Source organism: Protopterus annectens, chromosome 9.part0 (assembly GCF_019279795.1).
Source record: "Protopterus annectens isolate FY-2018-M chromosome 9.part0, PAN1.0, whole genome shotgun sequence".
Classification (NCBI taxonomy): domain Eukaryota; kingdom Metazoa; phylum Chordata; order Ceratodontiformes; family Protopteridae; genus Protopterus; species Protopterus annectens.
The window spans coordinates 1,714,697,011-1,714,720,184 of record NC_056743.1 but is presented as its reverse complement, the minus strand read 5'-3'; positions in this window follow the sequence as shown (position 1 = coordinate 1,714,720,184).

Sequence of the window (23,174 nt, the reverse complement as noted above, 5' to 3'; positions counted from 1 at the left end):
GACTACACAGGCTACAAGCAGCTCGGACCGTGAAAATGCAGCAGCTCAGTGTTTTTTTTATTTTTAATTAGAAGCTTGACTTTGATACAGTGACACAGTCAGTGACAGTCGGCTCCTCCTTCCCCAAGCAAGCCATTTGTTTCAGTGCAGCAGGCAGCAGCAGCAGTCTAGTCAGACTCAGGTCAGAGCGGTGGTGCGACCAGACATGAAAAAAATTTTTTTTTCTTCTTCCTCCAGCTCCACCTCCAAGTAAAAAGATAAAAAGAAATAAATTAATTTACTGCAGTTATTTTAATCCACATTAAGAAAGAATTGGGTCACATGGCACACTAAAGGGCAGTGATGTTCCAGTTTTACTTAAAAGGAGATGAGCCTTGCAACTGCTTTACTTAAGTGTTAGTACAAATCAGAAGCCCTGCTATATTATTTAGGTTAGTTTATTTTTTTATGAAAAGGTGCTAATTTGCAGAGTATTATGACGGTATGTTAACAATAAAAAAGGATATTTCCTGCAAGATAAGGGGAGGCTTGCACAAAAAAGTGAAGCATTCTTTATACTCCCTTTCATGCAATTTAAAAAGTTAACCTTCAATACCAGAAATTCAGTTTTGATCTCATAACCTAGCTGAAGTGACTATTTTATTATTTAACAGTGTACTGGAGATGCTGCCTTCCGAGTAATGGTGTTCCCTGCCACTGGTTGCCAGCCACTCCTCATAGATGTTTTATATCAGCTGCATCTTTTTGGGTGAGATCTGAGGTGGCATTTATACTACTAGGGGAAATTTGGCCAGGCACTGGGGGAACTTCCCTACTCTTTTGATATGTGCAATGGAATATTTTACATCCACCTGAATTATCATCGACTCAGGCAGATAGGGCCTCAGTTTAATGTCTCATCTAAAAAAACAACACACTCAGGTTTGCTGCACCCTCATTATGTTGCACCAAAGTGTCAGCAGTTTATCTACAAAGTGTTGAAGTAGAATTCCCAGCCTTTTCCCCAAAGGTAACTGTGCTACATATTGCACCACTGACACTTGGATATGAGGCTACATTGCTAACTCACTAAGTCTGTAAACAGTACATCAACATCAAATGGTTGAAACTCAGTCAAAAATAAAACAACATTTTATGTAGGGGAATCCTCCCTGCTCTCCCCATGTGGGGAATTGTGCCTCTACACCACCTTCTAATTATGTATACCAAATCTGAGATCACAAAAGCAGTGGGGGAAAGGGGACACCTTTTCTCTGCAGTGTAAATGTACCCAAAACTGATGATAAATCTAGTAATCCATACATATCTGAAAAGCATATATTAGTACTCTCTAATAAGGATAAAGTTAGTCTATAAAGTTTAGCCTTCCACTCTGCAGGAAGGAGATTATGTCTAAATATAAAAACTCCACATCAATGAAACATTAAAATGAAGACATACATTATGTACTTTGCTTAATCTGACCCTGATTTAGTGCAGACTGCAAAAAATTTGACATGAATTTCTTCTTCTATCTAAAATTATTAACAAGAATTCTCATCTCAGCTATTGTCTATAATAACACTATTATATGTTTGACTGCATTTCATACCTAAACAAACTGTTAAAACTTGACTGCTATAAAATGTGCTATATACTTCTGTTTCATTTATCTATATAGCTCTGCCGTGATCTACTGATTTACATAGACTGCCAGGTTCATAATAATGCTCAAATCAATAGCTTAAAGAATGGATGTATTCTGGTATATAATTTGTGTTATTTAATGAAGAAGGCTGAAGCGCAGCCACAGTTAATTTTATTTTTGTAAAAGAAAACTGTATTTTAGTTTTGCACAAGTTCAATATTAATATAAATAAAACACTATTGTTCTTCTGTTTGTTTTGTTTCATGATCATATTTTGGTTGTCTGTTCTTCAGTTTGTGTATATAAGTTGGTATCCCACAGTTCCACTGGAGTGGGTGGGGTTATATAATTGTGTATACAAATTTTATGTTAATCAGCATACAGATTTGTACCTATTTTTCATGGGCCTTTGTCCAGAGTTTTGATGTTTCCAGGTTGTGAGGTATGAACAGGATTTGTCTTAGCATGCATTTTCTGAAGAAAATGAAGTCTGAAACTCATATGTCATTATTTAGTCATTAAAAATCCTGCATGAATTGTCAGAAAACTACAAATTGCATGAGGACTAGGCCAAAATATGTTGCAAAAATCTGGATATTTGAGAGGTATGCATATCTCTCAATCTTTTAGTGCAAGAAATCTGGACAAAGCCTAAAATAATGGAGATACAATGGCCCAAAAATAGGGGTAGATTTTAAATAGGTTCATAGGTAGGTACTAGGCTATCTGCCCGAAAGCATTTATAAGCCTAGCCAGAATGTGTTGGCTTTCGCCGGCCCCTTAGATTAGTTCCCTCTGCCTCTGTACAGCAGAACCACTGAAGTGATCCCCGAGGTAATCTTTCTGTCTCACATTCACTCGTCAAGGTTTCTTTTGAAGAGTGTTAGCGAGGAGCTTTGCCTAATGTAGATTGGATCTTGTTCCAAAGCATGGGAAGTCTCTGGGACAGGAATCTATCTCTCCAGTACATCCTATTTATTGTTGTGGTGAGGCTTAGAGCCCTAGAGCATGTGGCTCGAGGGGATAAGGTTTTCTTTAGGTGGAGCATGTCCATCAATTCTGGGTTGGACATGGCCTTGCATGTTAGGCAGAGATCACCTCTGAGTAGGCAGTATGCAACCGAGTACATCTGTAGTTTCTTCAGTCAAGCTGCATAGGGCATCTGTTTGAGGCCAGTGATCCTCTTGGTGAGGTACTTCTGTGGTCTTTCCAGCTGTTGCAGGTGTCTCGTAAGGTACATCCCAAATGGGGCATTGTACTCTATGATGGGTCTGATGAGTGATGAGTAGAGGGGCACAATGACCTCTTTTGTGATTAGGTGGGCCACGTAGAAGGATTTTCTAACCACCTTGGCAATGTGATTATAAAAGGTAAGATTACTATCTACTTGGGTCCCCAGATCGCTTATTACGTCTTCCATATTTAGGGGACTACCACCTATGTGGTAGTTTGTGGGTACTTTATTTTTTCCAAAAGGGATGACTATGCACTTTTTGGCATTTAGCTTGAGGCCATGATTTTAACACCAGGTATCCATCTCGGTGAGACCCTTTTGGAGGATGTCTGTGTCAGCTGGAGAGTCAATTATAGCCCCTAGTTTCCAGTCGTCTGTGAACTTGGTCAGCCATACTCCTCCTGTGCTTGCCGGTACCTCTGAGAAATATATGCCAAACAGGAGGGGTCCTAGGACTGAGCCCTGGGGAATGCCACTTGTAACCAGTTTACAGTCGGACCTAGCTCCCACAACTCTCACCATGTGGGTTCTGTCCGTGAGCCAGTTGGCAACCCATCTTGTGATGTAGGGGTTTATGTTCAGGCTGGTGAGCTTGTCTATAATATCAAAATGGGGAATGGTGTCGAAGGCCTTTGCGAGGTCTAGGTAGGCTGTGTGTACCACTCTGTAGACTCTGTAACTGTCTCAAAGAAGTCCAGGTTTAGGAGGCATGATCTGCCCTTAACAAAGCTGAACTGGGTAGGGTCCAGTGTTTGGATGTTCCCAATGTCTCTGTTAATGATTTCCATGATGATGCACTCCATAGCCTTGCAGACCAAGCTAGTCAGGCTTATAGGGCGATAGTTCCCAGGGTCTGTTGTGGCTCCACCTTTGAGGAGTGGAATAACCGTTGCTGTGCGCCACTCTACGTGTACATAGCCTGTGAACAGGTTGAGTTTGAACACTGCGTTTAGGTAAGGGGTTAGTTAATATTTGAGCTCGTGTAGGATGCGGCCTGGTGCACCGTCCGGTCCCATTGATGCTGTGTTTTTGGCTTTGGCGAGGGCTGTTTTAACCTGAGTGTCTCTGATTTCAGGGACTCTACATTCTTCTGGTATGGTTATGGGCCCTTTAGGGGGTGAGAGGGGGTTGAAGTTTGCTGAAACTGTCTGCCAGGATGTTGCCGATATTGGTCGGTTCAGTGTATTTTGCGCCATTCTGCACTAACTCCAAGTAGATCTGAGCATTGCCACTTAGATTCTTAACATAGCTAAAGAATGCCTTGTTATCTTTGGAGTCCTTGGCAATATTTCTTTCAAAGCTCGCCTTGGATGATTTTATGAGGGATCGCAGTTTCTTGCTGATACTGATCAGGGATATCTTCCCTTCTTGGGATTTTACTCTTTTCTGTACTAGTCTCCTCCTTCTATTGTATAGCTTGTTTATGGCAGGAGTCCACCAGACTGGTTTCCTTTTCTTGGAGGAGTGAGTCTTAGTTTTGCTTGGGATGGCATGATCCATGCATTCTTGTAGGTGCCCATAGAATGCATTAGTAAAGGATTTTGCAGCTTGGACAGCATTATCCTTCAGTGTGGGGGCTTTGAAACTTTCCATCTCAGTCTTAAGTAATGTGAAGTTTGCTTTTGAAAAGTTTTTCACAGTGGCTTTCTTGTCCGGGGCCGGGGGCGGAATGTGGATATCCAAAGTGATTTGTTTATGGTCAGATCTAACCAGCGAGTGGTTGACCTCCGGTGTGGAACACCGGTCACCCATGTTGGTGATGACCAGGTTCAATAGGTTGTCACCTCTGGTGGGAGTGTTGACCAGTTGAACCTGGGCGTTTGAGTTTATAAATTCTAGGAAATGTTGGGCAAGGGAATTAGTACTTGAGTAGTTCTCCCAGTTAATGTTTGGGTAATTGCAATCACCCAGTATTAGGGTGTTTGGTAGGACCTTTATGTTTCCCAGTGTTTCCAGAAACGTGGAATGGGGGTCCTGGGACATGGTGGGTGATCTGTAGCAAGCTAAACTTTGAATTGAAGTTTTGCCCATTGTTAGTTGCATGGAGATGATCTCTGAAGCATCGTGCTGTGCCACTAACCTGGAGGTGTGGGTATTCTTGATGAATATGGATACGCCCCTGCCTTTTGTATTTCGGTTTGAGTTCTATGGCCGAAATGTATGGTATGAGTTGTAGCATGGTAGTGCTGGGGTGCTCTCTGGAGCCTTAAACCAGGTTTCTTTTACTGCACATATATAGATTTTCTCCATATTGAGGAGTGCCTCGACTGCGTGCATTTTGAGGTTTAGACTTCTGGCATTGAGTAGCATCACCCTCAGTTTTTTGTTACTTGTGCTATTTACGGCGGTGGGTTTTCTTTTGAGCCTTGCTTAAAAAAGACACTATGGGGGTGGCAAGAGCCTTGGCCAGTATTAGAAAGCCTAAGGGTGACAGGTGCAAGCCATCTCTAGCGAAGCAGCATGGCTTGTCGAGCATGTCATCCCAGGCAGACAGACACTGGATCCCTTTTGAATGACACCAGAAACTTAGCCAATTGTTGAAATCGAGAATTTTTTCTTTATACCGTGGTATCATTCTTGGTGAGGGCATGATGCCACTCAGGGTCAGGGTCATACCGGTCTGGGCTACCTGACCAGAGAGCTCTTCCATGTCTCTTTTCATGTAGTCCAGGGATGTACGGCTCAGGTCATTGACACCAACATGGACAATGACAGAGTCATATTTGTACTTGTTCTGGAGTGACCTGAGTGCTTGTGTTATGTGGCGGATCCTGGCACCCGACAGGCAGCTAACAGTAACCTTCTCCTTATTCAGCCTAGTGAGTGGGACGTCAGTGTGCCTGACTATAGAGTCACCTATTACTAGTATGTTGGGTATGTTATTTTGCCTTAAGGGCTGTGATTGCATTGCACACTGGTTTTGTGAGGTATGTGTTTCACGGTTTGTGTTTGGGGGTGGAGGTTGCTTGGCTGTTTGCTTTGGAGGTCTCAGTTGGTTTTGCAGATTTTTATTTAGAGCCTCCGAGTATGTTTTCATGTATTTATGTGTGTTTTTTTGCCAGTGCAGCTTTAATGGGTCTATGTGAGACTGGTGGTGTGATGCAAGTATTTCCCTTCTCCTCTTGACTGTCTGATCCAGTCTTGGGCTGAGAGAACTTAGCCACCAGTTTGGCTGTATAATTGCATCTCTCGCATGTATTAGTGTTTGATGGTAGGAGGAGGGGGTTGTCTGTGTACATGAGGCAGTTGTAACATTACCTCAAAATGCCCAGATTCGCCAGTTGGACTGGAGAATACACCTGAAACTGCCCTGTGGGCATACCTGGATAGGTACAGTGAACTGTTTTACTGGATGGTTGGTAAGGTTGAATAGAGAGCCTTGTCCTACTGTACAGTACAAGAGGGTCTAGTGCTAGGGTTTTTAAGTGCTTGCTATAAGTTTTGAGCAAGTGCCGGGCTGAAAAATGAATGGCTTGAGTGCTTAAGTTGAAAGTTTGTCTAGTTCCAAGGGAAAACTTGAAGAGGAGACTTTGTGGAGTCGGGGATAGTTTTACCCTAGCTAACCAGCACTGCCTGGCATGCAAAATCGAGCAAATACGGTATTTATAGCAGGGAAATGAAAGAGATAGAAATTAGCCCAAAATGGCCAATAAACTACTAATTTCTGGGCTGAAACCACTCCTCCAGGGACAGATAGGCTGCTCAAAGCTCCCCTCTCTCGCAGGTAAACCGAGAACTTCCTTCTATCCAAGTAAGGTATGGGCAAACACAGAGATTTGTATCACAGCCCTGAATTCAGCACTAACCTGAAAACTGGACTATACTAGCTTAGAAAGGTGGTAAACAAGTATATATATAAATATATATATATATATATATATATATATATATATATATATATATTTAGAAAATAAAGCAGATACACTCAAAAAGCACTTTAAATGCACAGAAAAGGATACTTAGTTATTTATCACAGATCAGAGTTGTAGTCAAAGTAGTAATAGAGTAGGAAGAAACACAAATACAGTAAAAGCAAATTAATAAAGTGCAATTTATATATATATATATATATATATATATATATATATATATATATATATATATATATATATATATATTATAAATAGAAAACGAACAAACTGATTCAAACAAGTTACCCAATTTATCAGACAAAAAACTCAAAACTGAGCCCTGTTCCAGCAGTCTTCAATGAGACAAGTTCTAACTTCACACCCCTGCTTACTAGGGTGCAGGGGAATCTTCTCCAAAAAAGATGGCCTGGATCAGTGCTCAAGTTATACAAAGCTAGATTCAGCAGGCCTGAATCTGGTCTATGCTACAGCAACAAGCCACACCAATTTCAAAAAGAAACAGTTCAAATAAGCAGGCACAATAAGCCTGTGACCAGAAATTCCCAGCTTAGAAGGGCAAAATCCAACCTCTGCTCTTTTTAACTTATAAAGTTGCTAGAATAACATACTTTGTGTTGGCATGCATTTTCTGAAGGATATGAAGTCTGAAACTCATATGCCATTATTTAGTGATTTTAATTCTCCATGAATTGACAGAAAACCACAAACTTTATGACGGCTTGGACAAAAATATGAGGCAAAAACCTGGTCAGTTGAGAGGTATGTTAAAAACACACACACACACACACACACACACACACACACACACACACACACACACACACACACACACACACACACTTTCTCTGTAGTTTAAAGTATTTGCTTACACACACATGCCCTTACCTTATCTCCTAATGGAACAGATAGTTTAAATTCTGTGCGCAAGTGTGGAATGTGTTTACGTCCACCGTGGAATACGTGCTGCACAAGCATGGTTCTCTTTAAAGGAGAAGGTGTTGCCACCACAGTGTTAAGATTTTTTTTAATATATTATTAAAGTAAATGTTTAAGCCTCCTGGCCAGAGTAGTCCCCTCCCAGCTACGGGGCCCTAGGCGACTACCTATGCCGCCTTCTGCTGGATCCAGCTCTGGTAGTGACTGGTGATCTGCTGAAAAACTTCATCAGAGACTCTGTCAGCAGACTCTCTATGTTCCTGAGGAATCTAGAATGCAGATGTCTGGTTCATGTGCTCTATCTTCCCATTGAAAAGCAGATTCCTTCTTGACCTTTTATGCTTTTATATGTCCAAAGCTCTGCACACTCTGATGGATCTCCCTTCTACTCTCAGACCCTTCCCTAGCTTTCGTTTGTAAAGACTGAAAGACTTTCAGTACCTCTGATTTCTCTTCAGCCAAGACTTCTTCCCATCTTTGCACAGCCTGAGTTTTTTTTTTCGGTATTCTGTTTACGTGATCTCTGCCAACCATTAACCCTGCCCCAGTCTTCAGCCCATTCATTCTCCTGTACTGAGTATACCCAACATGAAGACAAGAACTGTCTAGATGGGCCAACATCCAGGCAGCCATGGAGGTGATTTGTGCCCTTGCTGACAATATTGCAATGAGAACATCTATTCTAAGCCCTAATCCTATATCCAGGGTGGGGAATATACAACACACTCATCACTACAGAAGCCATTATGCCTTTCCCCATGTCTGTACATATTGCTAAGTACCTGAGATAAAGGATAATGCATGACTTGGTGGCCAAACATCCACCTGTGGGCCATCCCTTGTCATTTCATTTAGTCTGTGGTCATCTCATTTAGTCTGTGGAACTGTGGCACTGGATGGCCTTGTACTGGGCAGGCATATCCATCCTCCCCTGGTCTATATCACTTTGTCAAAAGCTTAATTGAGCAGATTACTAATTGTCTAACTCAAATCAGCAAAAGCTCAATTAAATAAATGACTGTTTCAGCAAAACATTTCCTAGGGAACAAAACTAATAGGCCAGCAACCATCTGTAACAAATACAACAACATTTAACACTCTGCAAAGTGGGGGGCTTTGCCCCCCCACACACACACACCACCCTAACTAAATATACTAACTCTGAGATTGCACTACAGTGGGGAAAAGGGCAATTCCCTGATGATGGCCAACCACATCCTTTCCCTAGGAAATTTTTCACTGAAACAATCATTCACTTAATTTGGCTTTCACTGAATAGGGTTCAGCAATTAGCGATTCACTCAATTAAGCTTTCAACATAGTGATATAGACCCCATCCTCCCCATGCCAGCTGCAACAGACACCAACGCTGGTAAATGAACCCAGATCATCAGGGCCATAGTCAAGTCAACCACACGTCCACACAATCGCACACTTACCTGAACCTGACACGTAACTTTCCACCAGAGTGCGGAAAATACCGAAGCAACAGAAACGGACAACCGAATTCTTTCCCTAGGAAAGAATTTGGTTTCCTGTTTCTTCAATATTTTCAGCATTTGCTGAAAACGGTTCGATATTAGAACACCCGACATTTCAAATGTTCAGTGTTCTAATATAGACCCTATACAAAAGTGTCACTCCAACCTATCTTAACTAACCATTCTGGTAATCTTTGACACATATATAACCACTTGAGATTAGTAAAACCTGAGAATATCTTCGGGTATAAAATTTATTAGCCCATTGTTTCATTTTGTTCAGATTTTCATTTCAAAAGAGTAGCAAAGAAGTTCAAATGCAGACCAATGGCAAGAACTCAGAAAATGTTTTTTTAAATTACAAAACATGTGTATAAGTGCATTCATGCTAACATGATTCATCATTTCAAAAGAACAGATTCCATTTTGTATGAAAAGCAGAATAATGTAGTTGCTATAAATATTCTTCATTCTGTTCAGGTTAAAAAAATAATGATTAACAAAACCAAAAGTTAATTTACCATGTCCTAACAATATACTTTTGTATATTTTTTGAAAGAACAGAATTTAAGAAAAGAACGAATAAATGCTTTTTATTGAATCATTTGGAGCTGATGTTTGGAGTCAATGTTTAAAGTAAGAACCATTTGCATTTTAATGCTGGAGTAATTCTAGCTCCTATAAATGACCATCAACCTTGTATCATGTAACCAGGTAGCATGTGTGTGTGTGTGTGTGTGTGTGTGTGTGTGTGTGTGTGTGTGTGTGTGTGTGTGTGTGTGTTTGTGTAACATATAAATTCCTAAGTCCTTGTCTTTGACTATATCCAGTGTTACTCCATCTATCACAAAACTAAATTTTGTTTTCCTCTCTGCTAACTTGCATCTCATTAGATGTTTTTTCTGTTTTAACTCACTCTGTATACCTCAAGCCCATCAATTTATTTATTTAATTATATTTTTGTTAACCATGCTGGTCTCACTGGGTTAATCCCTAATTACAGAAGAAGCAGAGAGATAAAATCTCCTAAAACATGTAAGATAGTGCCACAAGTGCACAGTCAATCAATTGCTTTCCCTCGTAGGAAATCGCCACAACTCTGTTTCTATTACAGACCCAGTGGCAATTCATTGTTTGAGATTTCTTTTTTCTCCATGTGTGTGCCACTGCAAACTTGGTATATAAAAGGTGGGGAGGTTTATCCCAAATGTGGAGTACATTGGACTTGGTCCCCTGCAAAAAATGATGTAAGAAAAATGTCTGAATGAGCCAAACGCTTGAATGGCTGTTTTAACTGGGGTAGTTAAACCTTCCATTCCTGGATTTGTTTATTTGGCAATATACAGGTGAAAGCACTCAAAATTCAGCACAAAACACACACCAAATGTTAGTCTCTAAGACAGTATATTTTCAGAGTTAACTGCTTCTGTCGGTAGTGAGTACTGCACCCCCCCCCCCCCCACACACACACACACACACTTACATGCATGACAGACGCAGTGGTTTCAATCCCACCCCCCATATGCAAACAGAAAAGTCAGGTTTTGTGAAGGTTGCAGGAAGGTACTGTTTTTCTTTGGAAAACATATTTTATCCGTGTATCATTTAGTTCAACACATTTTGGTTCATCACTCTCTGTTATATATAATTCAGTTTTGTAGAAATATATGATGAAACTGTTCAGCTCAATATGCAGGTTTACTTATTACTATTTTTAAATCTAACTAGGGAAAGGTTGTCATAGAAACACACATCTTACAAATCAGTATGAAATGTTTCTTTAAAATGCACAAGGAAATTAAGGTAGAAATCCACTGCATCTCTGTAGATTATCTTTTTCTTTTTTTGTAACAACATGAAAACCTACGAGTTATACCACCAACGCCACACTGAGATTGCTCTGTTTACCCATCTGCTATATCTGTCACCCACTTTCTCTTCCACTTTCTTTACCTTCCTGATTATGATTTGGTTTATAATTTGCAGGGATTTGTCAGGGTCCATGAATATCCTTTATTTAACTCTTATTTTCCTACAACCGCCGCATAGTGAAATCAAGCATTTAAAAACTTCTTACTTTATGTTCCTATTTTTCTACTTTCTGTAGTTTGCTTTTCATTTTATTTTTCTTGAAAGTGTGAATAACCAGGTATGGATTAATGGTCATGAAAGACACCATTAACTTCAATATGGTTATATCTAATTTGACCCCCAGCATTCTCAACACCCTGGGGAGTATCCATGATTGTGAAATATGAAGGAATTTTGTTTTGTAATGTTAAAACAAAGTCTCTCACGGTAGGTAGCCTTTTGTTTAATTAGCATTTGAAAGGCATGTCGAAACATATCTGAGAGAATGCATGTCCAGTGAGAAAGCTTGCTAAGAGATCAGAAAGAAACAGTTCAGTGTATATGTGACAGCAAATCATTTAAAATAATTGTCCATTTATGAATCACAGAAGCAAGTTCCAGTATGCCTATATGTCCTTTACAGACACATACTGCACAGGCAATGAACACCTAAAGTATAAAGGGAAAAATAAAGAAGAAAAAAGGAAAAAATTCACACTGCTGTCAGATTTTTCTCAATATTTATTTTCTTACACCGTTGTCAGAGCGACATCAAAATAATAAATGTAATTAATGATGAGGTAAAGCTTGAACAAGTGCTTTCTACTTACTCCTACCATGACTGAAAATGGTGCTGTTGGCATAATCTCGAATGTTATGATTTAGGCATAGTGCTATGATTTTTAATGCTCAGAGTTTGAGAGATATGGCCATTACTTGTTGACAAATAGGCAGGCAGATTCATTAAAATCAAATGTGAGTCCCACAGCTGGGCAGACTGCTGAATGTGTAATGTGTTACCTGGTCATTAATGGGATTTACAAAACAGAATTGCTTCAGTATGAGATACGGCTCGCATGGACTCTAGAGCATGGACTGCACACCGACCATATATAGTACTTTTTTGTAATGCTTGACATGGTGTGTGTGTGTGTGTGTGTGTGTGTGTGTGTGTGTGTGTGTGTGTGTGTGTGTGTGTGTGTGTGCGCGCGCGCGCTCGCTTGTGCAGGACAGTGAGGCTCCTGAACACTGAACATAAAACCACAACCAACCCTGCTTGCCACATATACACTTTCTATAACACAATGAACTGTACATTTACTTTACAGTACCCGATAACTGTGGCAGCCAGGGTATATGCAAACCACAAACTGCGGACATAGTAACTGGTTCATTACATGTACTGAGCTACAGATGAAAAATATCCTGAGCTGCAATACTGCCTAATAATCAATCTGCACTTCATACACCCCAAGGAGATGTGCCTCATACCAATAAATTGCTTCACAAATGTCCTCCATCAGTCTCACTACATTCCAGCTAACCCCAGTCCTTACCTACATCCCATATACTTCCCAGCTTATCCCCTCCTTTGTACATGTCATACATTCAGTAACCTAGTCTCCCCAATACCTCAGTTGCTGTCCACTGATGCATGCATTGAATGTTCCAATATGTACTGCACTGTAGTCCAGAAAGGAATTCTATAAAATGCATGGATGTTATCATACAAATACTCTTTGCTGAATTCCCAATTCAGTAATGTTTTAATATTGGTTACTGTTCTGACATTTGTCAATTATATAAGTTGTCTGGGTATTTCTGTGCTGTGCAATACAGTGTGACATACCTGTTGTCTATAGGACACATACTATAGATAGTTGCTATGGTACGAGGGGAAGGCAACACACCCTGTGGTTTTCCTTCTCCCCAATCATAGCAACGGGCAATTTGTAAAAAGTTGCTGTCCCTGTTGGTATGACCGAAAACTGGGACTCATTTGTATATTATTATGATGAACTGACCTGGTGCTTTACAAGCTCAGATTAGTAGATGAATTATATCTTTCTGCATTCAGTGGCAACACTGAGTCTACTCGAAACACAGTGTTGCTATGAACACTACTCTCTTCAGCAGTGGCTTCAGTTAGGCACCATACACACACACACACACACACACACACACACACACATACACATACAGATAGATAGACAGATACACATATATAGATAATATCATCTATATACAGTTGTGTTTATGCAGATTTGGTTTGCTTGACCATGCCCTGCTGAGCACAGCGTCAGTTTTGCAAGGCCATCTGGGACATGTTTTGTTTTTGTGATGGTTAGTCATACTTCTTGCTCTATAAATCTCTTCTACACGTGTGCAATATACCTGATTCACGTGTTTGTAAATCACAAAAGATAACCGGAGACTAAATGTATATACCTATGCAATACCTGTAGTCTTCTAGGCACATGGCTGTGTATGTATATAATCACTGGAAAACAGGAATTCTGTAAATTGTGTAGAGTTCTGGTATATGGTTTATGCTATGTACCAGCCTTTTGCAATTAGGGAGTACATTTGTGAATGCCACTGTTGGAGTTTTGACTGCTCAGTCACAGTCAGCCTTACCAAAACAACCATTCAGGTAAGCACGTGGCAAAATAACATTCAGTCACTCATATTACTTTCTGAAATAAGACAAACATACTCATCATATATAACATGACTAATAAAGGATCTCCATTTAAGTTCATTAGGCATAGAGGAACAAGTGATTATAATATGTGACTGCATCCATGCTCTGAAGGTATTTAAATCTAAACAAGTAAAACATGAAAAGAATAAGTCACAACAGAAAAATAAGTACCTGTAAGTGCTTACCTTGAATTGGGAGTGGATAGCTGTGGTTAAAGATGTGTGGCCAACAAAATAAGGAACTGTGAGGCCCTGAGTGAGCAGAAATGAAGACAGTGGTCTTAATTTGTATTCACAATGTATTGCTACAAGGTCTATCATGGTGGACAGGCTTTCCTCTTTTGGTGTTTTGTTAAATTGCTTAAGTATGAAATGTCTTATCTTTCTAAGTACAGACAGGCACTGAACAGTATAATGTATTCCAAATGTCAATATTGTTTCGTGAATGTATAGCACCGGAAGTGTCATCTAAACATGCTTGTGTGCCTTTCCAAGCTACATGTATACCAGTTAGGATTTATTTGTCCGAGGGGATTACTGCTTCTCTAAGTATAGATTACATCTAGGGTAGTCTATTAATAATGCTTGCTAGGGAAATGGGAAAATTTACATTAATGTTTGCCATGAGTTTTGGGAAAGTATAAATGTTTAGCACTTATGAAATACCATAAACACGCTGGTTTTACAACTACTGTGAACTCAGCTTCCCATTACTGCAAAGGTTTTGATCCTGTTCCTTGACAATCCAGCAACCAGTCACCTGCTGACACATTTATGGATACTTTGGCTCTATCTGCGGTGGTGCAGCGGTAGCATTGTTTCATTTTAGAACCAATAGGTTAAAATTATGTGTATACTTGTTCTACTGGTTGAAACCATTAATTGTCTTGCTGCTTTTGCTGTCTATATGACACTTTTTTATTTATTTATCTTTATTTTACATTTGTTGACCGGGCTAGTCTAACTGGATATATGTCCATTTTCTGTAGAGGCCCAGAGAGAAAAGCTCCACATAAAAAAAAAAAAAAAACATTTATGATAGAAAAATAGCAAAAAGAATATAGAAAATCACTTCCCCTTTTTTTTGTATAGTTGATCAACAAATAGTAGAAGAAATAGTATTCAGGACATGCTGTTACTAATGTTATAGCACTCCTTGCATTGATATTTCTTTTTCCTTGTTGTTGGAATTGTAATAGAAATGACAATATTGTTGTTAGTTTTCCTTTTCCCAGACAGACTGAGTATTTTTCCTCTTTAAATAGAACACACCTTCTTTCCGCCTTTTACCAAATGAGGCCTACCCACACTTTGTCAGATAAGAGCTACTGTTTCCACATTATAGGTAAAATTAAAAACCAGACACTCCAACAATATCCTGCACCTTCAGCATTTCTATTGAAATCTTGTCCACCTCTACAGCCTCAGTTCATCAGAACGTATGTTACTGTAGTGACATAATCTCCAGAAATGGGCTCACCTCTCTGTCTGCTTGCAGTGCTGCCTATTCAGAGGAAAGCCTTTCTAATAGATTCTGATATTTTTTAAATATTTATTTAAATATTTTTTAAATTGCTCCTTCTCTTTCTTCTGCCTGGCAGTGTCCCCACATGAGATCAACATTTGTCCAGCCTTGATGAGAACAGCCTAAGCAATATTTTTCTTTCCTTCTGGAGTTTTTGAATGGCTTCTCAAAATGTTTTTGAGACCATCTGAAGGCCATTCTCTAGACCATGCCAAACTCCTCCCACATGTGGGCCTTCACTTCAGTGATTGGCAGAACTTCTACAATCATGGCTTGTTTGTAATTGGTCCATGGACATCAGTGTTCTACTTTGGTCAACAAATACAAATAAATAAATCAAATCTGCACACTCTCATCCTAGTATTACACAGAAGATCTATCTTCAATGTAATTCATTCCCTCATCCCTGATGACCACCTGTGAGTTCTTAGAACTCAAAACTGATGCATGACAAGCAACAATCATCTTTTAGCCACAGCTTCCTGATGCTGCCTTATTTGCTGATGTCTTAACAAGGGTTACTTTGGACTCAAACCAGTTCAGCCACAGATGCGCGTAGAACCCTTGCACGGCAAAAATACGAAAATCCACAAAACGAAGCCAGCAAGTGTGGAAGGTGAAAAATACAGTTTATTCAGCCCAGAAGAAAAATCCCCTGGGTAGCATAAGCAAAAACATCAACTGTCCAAACCGGTTTCGGCTCAACAGAGCCTTCTTCAGTGGATACAAACAGTAAAGACAGATATAACCCAGTACATAGATATATATGACTGGTAAATAACACAAGAACCAATCAAAACAATTAAACAATTAATCAAAATTGGTCATTAAGACCAGGTGGAAACAGGGCTCCAAGTTTGACTATCCATTTCCTTTCTTTAAAATTAAGCAACTCATGCCAATTGTCTTGGTCTCTGCAAATACCCTTTATATGGTCAATAGTCACAAACTTAAAAGAAGCTGTTTTGTGTTTCAAACTATGTTTATATAGGGCATTGTTAAGACGTTTATTCTTGATATCACTGAGATGTTCACAGATTCTCAAGCAAAAAGATCTAGAAGTCTGCCCCACATAAAAGGCAGAACAAGTGCAGGTCACCAAATAGATGACCCACTTGGTGCTACAATTAGCCCAAAATCTGATATCAAAAATCTCAGAAGTATTTTTACAGGTAAATTCACGGGTATGTGAAACCCGCGTACAATATACACAATGACCACATGAGATACACCTTGAAACCGGACCCCCTGTCAAAGATGTTTGTGTAAGAACTGTGAGGTTACCAAAAGGTTTTTTATAATGACTGAGCCTAGAACCTATAGTTCATCCCCTTTTAAAAGAGAAAGAACATCTGTCCCTAAGAAAAGGATGAAGTTTCTCTTCAGCCATCAAAACATTCCAATGTCTCTGAATAATGTTACTGAAACCCTTAGTATTACATCCATATGTGGTAACCAAACGTAAAGGCTGTTGGACCACATCATTATTTTTATGTTTGTAACACAATAAATCCTGCCTATTTAAATTCGAGGCCCATTGTTTAGCCTGATTAACAGTACCTGGACGATAACCTCTCTCTATAAATCTACGGGCAAGGTCATCTCGTGTCTTTGCATAGGACTGTTGGCTGGAACAGATCCTTCTGGCTCTTAAAAATTGGGATTTGGGTATATTTTGGATGATATGTTGTGGGTGGAAGTTGGAAGCATGTAATAAAGAGTTATATTCAGGGAATTTCCTAAAAATTGTAGTAGACAATGTATCATCAACATTTCTGTTGATCTCCACATCCAGAAAAAACATCCTGGATCTGTGGAAAGTCATTTTAAATTCAATACCCCATATGTTGTCATTAAGATAGTCAAGAAACTCTTTGAGATAATGTTCATCAGCCTTCCACACCAACCAACAATCATCCAAACAGCGACGCCAAATGTCCATCTCACACATATAAATGTTGTTGTTGGGGTCATAAATCATGACCTCCTCAATGTATGCCATAAGGAGATCCGCATAGATGGGTGCAAAAGATGCACCCATCGCTGTCCCTTTGGTTTGCCAAAAACACTGATTTTGAAAGTAAAAAACATTACTAGTTAGTACATATTCTGTCAAGTATACCAAAAAGGTATTGAATCCGGGTTTATAAAGCCCAGATCTAACCAACCAATAGTCCAAAGCTTGTAGACCTGCCCAATGTGGAATATTGGTGTATAGAGAGGTAATGTCCAGGGTACATAATAACCAGTGGGGTTCAAGTTGTGTGTCATCAATTATGTCCAAGAACTGAGTAGTGTCTTGAATTCTAGATCTTATATATGGAAGCAAAGGTTTTAGATGGTAAGTCAAATATTCTGATAGTGGTTCAGTAAAGGACCCATGTCCTGAAACAATGGGTCGACCTGGTGGATTGGACTCCACATCATAGCTTCCCAAGGTACACAGGAAGCATTGTTTTACTAAGGGTTTGGATTCCCCCATTTCTACAAGCACTGCCTCAGCTCTCTTTCACAGCTTTCTGCCAATCGATGATAAGCTGATGTTCAGCCCCTTTGTTGATCTGGAATATATTGCTTCAGGTCTGCTTACATGCCAGGCCCAAGGTGTTCTGGTACCATGTACAGTTATGCATACCATTTTCTTCAAGCATGATGTTTGCTATGGACAAGCTGTGACTAGTGCAGAATTCCTAAAACACTTCACCACTCAGATTCAGAACAGGCAATCTGTTTTCCCAAGTTAGCATCCTTCAGATGTTTCCACCATTCCCTGTGAGATCATTGAAACCTCCCAGCAGAACTATGGAATCAGTAGATGATACGATACTGAGCGCAACTTCCACAGCCTCTGAAAAGATCAAATATTCTGAATATCTCTTAAATGCATATGCACAGACTATCAAGAGAGTTTGCTTTTTTCTGCGTGTCATGGTCACATTGAGGTGACCCTCTCATCTACTGGGTCAGACTCCTAGGAAGGCCTACACCATGCAGCTAAAAAGGAGATTTGTTCCAGTAGCTGAGCCTGTGCTTCAGAAGCAGCAATGCAGATTCTTTTGTGACAATGGACAGAGGCTTGGCTCTTTGCCCTTACACAGATATTGGTAGAGTCAAGGATGTTTACATGTGTTTTATGGACCCAGAGAAATCATACGACCCAGATCTGGTATGTGCTAAAACAGTCTGAGATCCCAGGTTGCTGGTGTTTGCCATTTCATCCCTGTACTTGATGACTAAGACTTGAGTTTGCACTCCTCAATTTGTCATTTGTTTTGCTCAGGGTGGGTGTAGGACTCTGCCAAGGTTGTGTCCTACCACCCATCATATTCATGATTTTGCCAGAGAGGATATCAAGACACAGCAAGATACAGAAAGTATCAAATCTGAGGTTGTGGGGGCTGCAATTTTTGTTGTTTGTCAATGATGTTATCTTTTATGCTTCGAATGACTGAGATCTCCAACATGCACTGAAGTAGTTTACTGCTTAGTCAGTGTTTTGGAAGAAAATCAGCACCTCCAAGTCAGAGGTTAGGCCTCTCCTCTTGGAAAAGAGTGGATTGTTTTTTGTAGGAGAAGGGAATCAGCTACTTCAGCTGGAGATAATTAAGCATCTAAGAGTTTTTGCTCAATTGTAAAGATACAGAGGACTGGAAGAATGACCATTCAAAGGGTGCAGCGGCAGCAGTACAACACGGATTGTAATTGATTGGGATAGTTAACAGAGTAATACGTCATAAAATGAAGCTGTTAATTCACCTTCCAGTCTGTGACCCCATCCTTATATATGGCCATGGGATTTGAGTTGTGATAGAAAGGATGAGAATGCAGATATAACTGGCAGAAATGAGTTTCCTTCTCAGGAAAGCTGGGCTTGCATTCTGTGATAGAGTGTGCAGCTTGGCAATCTAGGAGGATTATGGAGTGCAGCCACTGCTCCTCTTAACTGAAAAGAGTCAGTTGAGGTGGTTAGGCCAGCTGATAAGGATGATTCCTGGGGATCACCTCCAGTGGGAGGTATAACCCACTGGGAGGTGCCCCAGGACAGACCAGGGGCACATTATAGGGATTATATCTCTCTTAGCTTGCCTTAGAAAGTCTGAGGATCCCACAGTATGAGCTGGTGAAATGCTGGGGATGGGACATATGATCTCCCTTGGTCAGATTTTTACTACTGGATGGATGGTACTATCCTTTTAACTACTAGAAATATTTGTTTGTTTTCTTTTCTTTTCTTCCTTTTTTAATGATCAGTGATGGTGCCATTTCTTAAATTCACTATATTAAAAAGTTGCTTTTCAGTTTATTTACTTTTGCTCTAGATATATTGTTTTTTTTTCACTTTTAATCCTACAAATACTATGAGTTAAAATTAGTCACATAAAGAATTGCTATAACAATTTTTTTGTCTTACTTCTGCTGTATCAGCTGACTATTTTGTGGGGAACACTATAATTTCTTTTGTATTCTTTGGATATAAATTCAAACGTGTATGCTTTGGCAGAGTTGTGATCTATCAATGAGTAATTTCGTTTGGTTCTACTTCACTAAACATGTCTTACAGTGGGAATTGTGTTTGCAAGGCAGACAGCTCTGAGAAGCTTGAGGATTCAGTGAGCTGTGTTTGAAATGAACTTTGCCACAATCTAACAGTTAATGTATTTAAACATAATGGGTGAGGAAGAAAAGATCCTACTGTGTGATATAGGAGTGTGTAGTCCCCTGAAAAAAATGTTTAATGGTATTATGTGCAAAACTGTGATTTGCTATGTTTTGTGTTCTTGATTTTGTGCAGTTTAGACGTTTCTGTTACATTGTCTATAAAGTATGACTCATTTTTCCATTACGTGTCTTTTTTTTTTTTGTTCTTGGCTTCAAAGTATCTAAAAATGATACAGTCCATGAAAGTATGTACCAAAATATACACACATGAAAGAACGTGGTCAAACACATGGCTGAGCCACCAAGTTTAGAACAGCAAAAATTACATTGACCTATAAATCCATCCACAACCCCTTTGCCCATTTTGCACATGGGGTCGGGGTGTCACTTCAACATTGCCAATCATCTTAAGCCAAGGTTTACACCGCCAGGTGGCTAGCCCTGCCTCGGTGGTTCATTGGTACCAGTCACTCAAACCTACAGCCAAAATTAGTTTCCAAGCTGCATGCGTGCGTGTCTTTGGAATGTGGGAGGAAACCCACGTGACAGCAGGGATGACAACTTGCAGACTCCGTAGAAAAGGAAACACAATCGGAAACCAAACCAGAATATTTCCTATTTTGAGACGCGAACGTTAACCATTGCACCACTGCAACCTCTTAAAGTACCCTCAATAGGATGCAAAAAAATAACAGCTTTCTGAAAAGTGTGTAATCAGAAACACTTGCAGATGTGTCAGTTTTGGGGGAAATAATTAATTCTTGTCCACTGTTGAACAAATACAAAGAACATTATGCCACCAGGTGCATGAAATGTATAAGCGAAATTCGGTTAGTAATAATATTTAATTTTTCTACAGAAAGATGACCAGTGCAGTGTTCCAAGTAATCATACTCTGATGTCACTGCAAAATGTTTTTGTTTTTAGTTGCTGTGAGTTACTGGTTTAATGCTCAGTGGAAGTCCCCCTATTAATAAGTCCTGATAGCAGCCTAGCTCTATTTCTGTTACCACATTTCCTTCACAGTGAAAAATCACTCAGCAGGTCACACTGGGAAAAGCAAAGCTTTTTACTCCACTACAGATTTAAAAAAGTAAATCATGCTTGGACAAATGTCACACACTCACAGTATGTGGGGTTTGAGTTGTTTAGGATCAGACCTAAGTGATCTCAAAGATGACTCATGAGTTTTGAACTCCTGATAGCAGCAGAATGACTGAGAAGGAAGATCTGCAGGAACTGATTAAAGAGAAAACAAATAGGACAAAAATTCCCTCATATTTTCACCCTTAGTTTTACATCCCGCGTTTATCAAGTTGAACTCATTGTTTTGCTTGCTGCTACTTCAACCCAAACTGCATTAAACGTGAGCAAAAATAACTGATTAAAATATGTGTGGGAGATTGATGTAAAAGTGGAAAACAGCAACTTTACAGTGCATTTAAAAATGTATTCTACACAAGATTTACGGGTGTACAGCGTGTTTATCTATAAACTCGTTTTTTTCCTGTCGCTGCCTAAATGTAGTGCTAGTTACGGCTCCCTATACTGTTGAAATATCAGCATCCGAAATGCCAAGTACCAACAAGCCGAAGGAAAAGACGGAAATTACAAGAGAAGAGTGAATATCGAAAATACTTTTCTCCTTGAACGTCTTTTTTTGCTACAAACCCCCGCGAAGAGGGGAAAGTTCCCCAAACCTCCCGAACTTATTTATTATCAGCCCTGAGCTCGCCATACCTCGGATGAAAAAAAACTATTCTATCCCAAGCAATAGCATCTCGGACTAAACTTATGTAAGTCCTGTCTTTCGGCCACAAGTCTCAGACCTCACTTTAGTAGGTCTGGACATTTCAAACGGTTACCGTTAGGTTACACTGATAATTAAAGATGGCGCTGTAGTCCAGTCCATTCTAAATGCAAACGTTGTGAGGTTTTTATAGAAGAAGCAATGCTTTCTTGCCGGGAAGTAATTGCTTCGGTTACTAACAGCACTGACAAATGGTTCGTGCAAAGATGAATCAGTATTGCATTAGAAACATAACTTCCTTCCTCCTAATCTCTTTTCACTTTCACAATGAATAGCAGTTAACCTGTCCCTTTTTGCAAATGATGGATAAACATACCGTTTATTTTCCTTCAGTTATGTAACTGGACTTTCGTGCCTTCTCATGTTAACTATGTTAAATAACACCATAAGGACAAGAGCCAAAAGAATCTGCTCTCGTGTTCAAGCAGTCCACATATTACCTACAAATAGGAAAGAACGTACTGAGTGTCATGGAGGTTAGACAGTCCATAAATCATCCAGACTCACAAGGGTAAGTGTGTAAATGTACTCTATCATGTTTAAGTAGACCAAGGATTATACATACCCAGCAGTAGAAAAATACTGTGAAATACATACTACAAAGACAGGTGGCCAAAGGGACATAAAAGTGGAAACCGATTGCTATATAAGTACTTTTCGTGCCCACAATTGACTTTTTGGCCTCGGGCCTGCGGCTTGATGTCGATCACCCTACTATTTATTATGGAAACCTGTCTGGATGAAAACTTGAGTCCTCAACTGGCAGTTGCTGTTTCTACTTAAATTTCTTGGTTCTCCTCTGAGTAGAGTCTGAGACAGAACAGGGTATGGGACAGTGATGTCTTTTTAACTGCCTTTGTATTTAGCCCAGTTGTGATAGATTAGCATCAACTCTTTTGCATATGTTGTACAAGAAAGAACATGCTGTGAGCTCTTCTTCACCTGTCAGCTATTCTGTTGGGTGAGTTTGTTCATCCTTGAATTTGCAGACATGCTTGTTTGCTTGTGTTGGATTCATTTTTTTTTTTTGGGGGGGGGGGGGGGGTGTCAACATCTGGGTCAGTGACAGTGGGTTGCTCTAGCATGTGAATTCCTTTGTATTATAAAGGAATTCAGCCCTGCTCAAGTATTTATCACTCTAGTCCATCATTTAGAGCATACACTGCACTTTATCCAAATATATGTAACAGTCTCATATGTGGTGGCCAGTCTCTTGGTCTAGTCACCACCTGGTTTACTTCAAAGTGAAAGCAAGAATTGCCATCAATGACTCCTACGCTCACCTGGCTCCTTTTGGAGTTGAATGCAAAGAGATCAGACAAGATGGCCGTTGCCTATATAAAGGTGGTGAGACCATCTCTGAATTTGTTTACTGCAGCTCATGCACATTCTATTCATCTCATCTACTGGACTACAGCGCCATCTTTAGTTATCAGTGTAACCTAACGGTAAACGTTTGAAATGTCCGGACTTGCT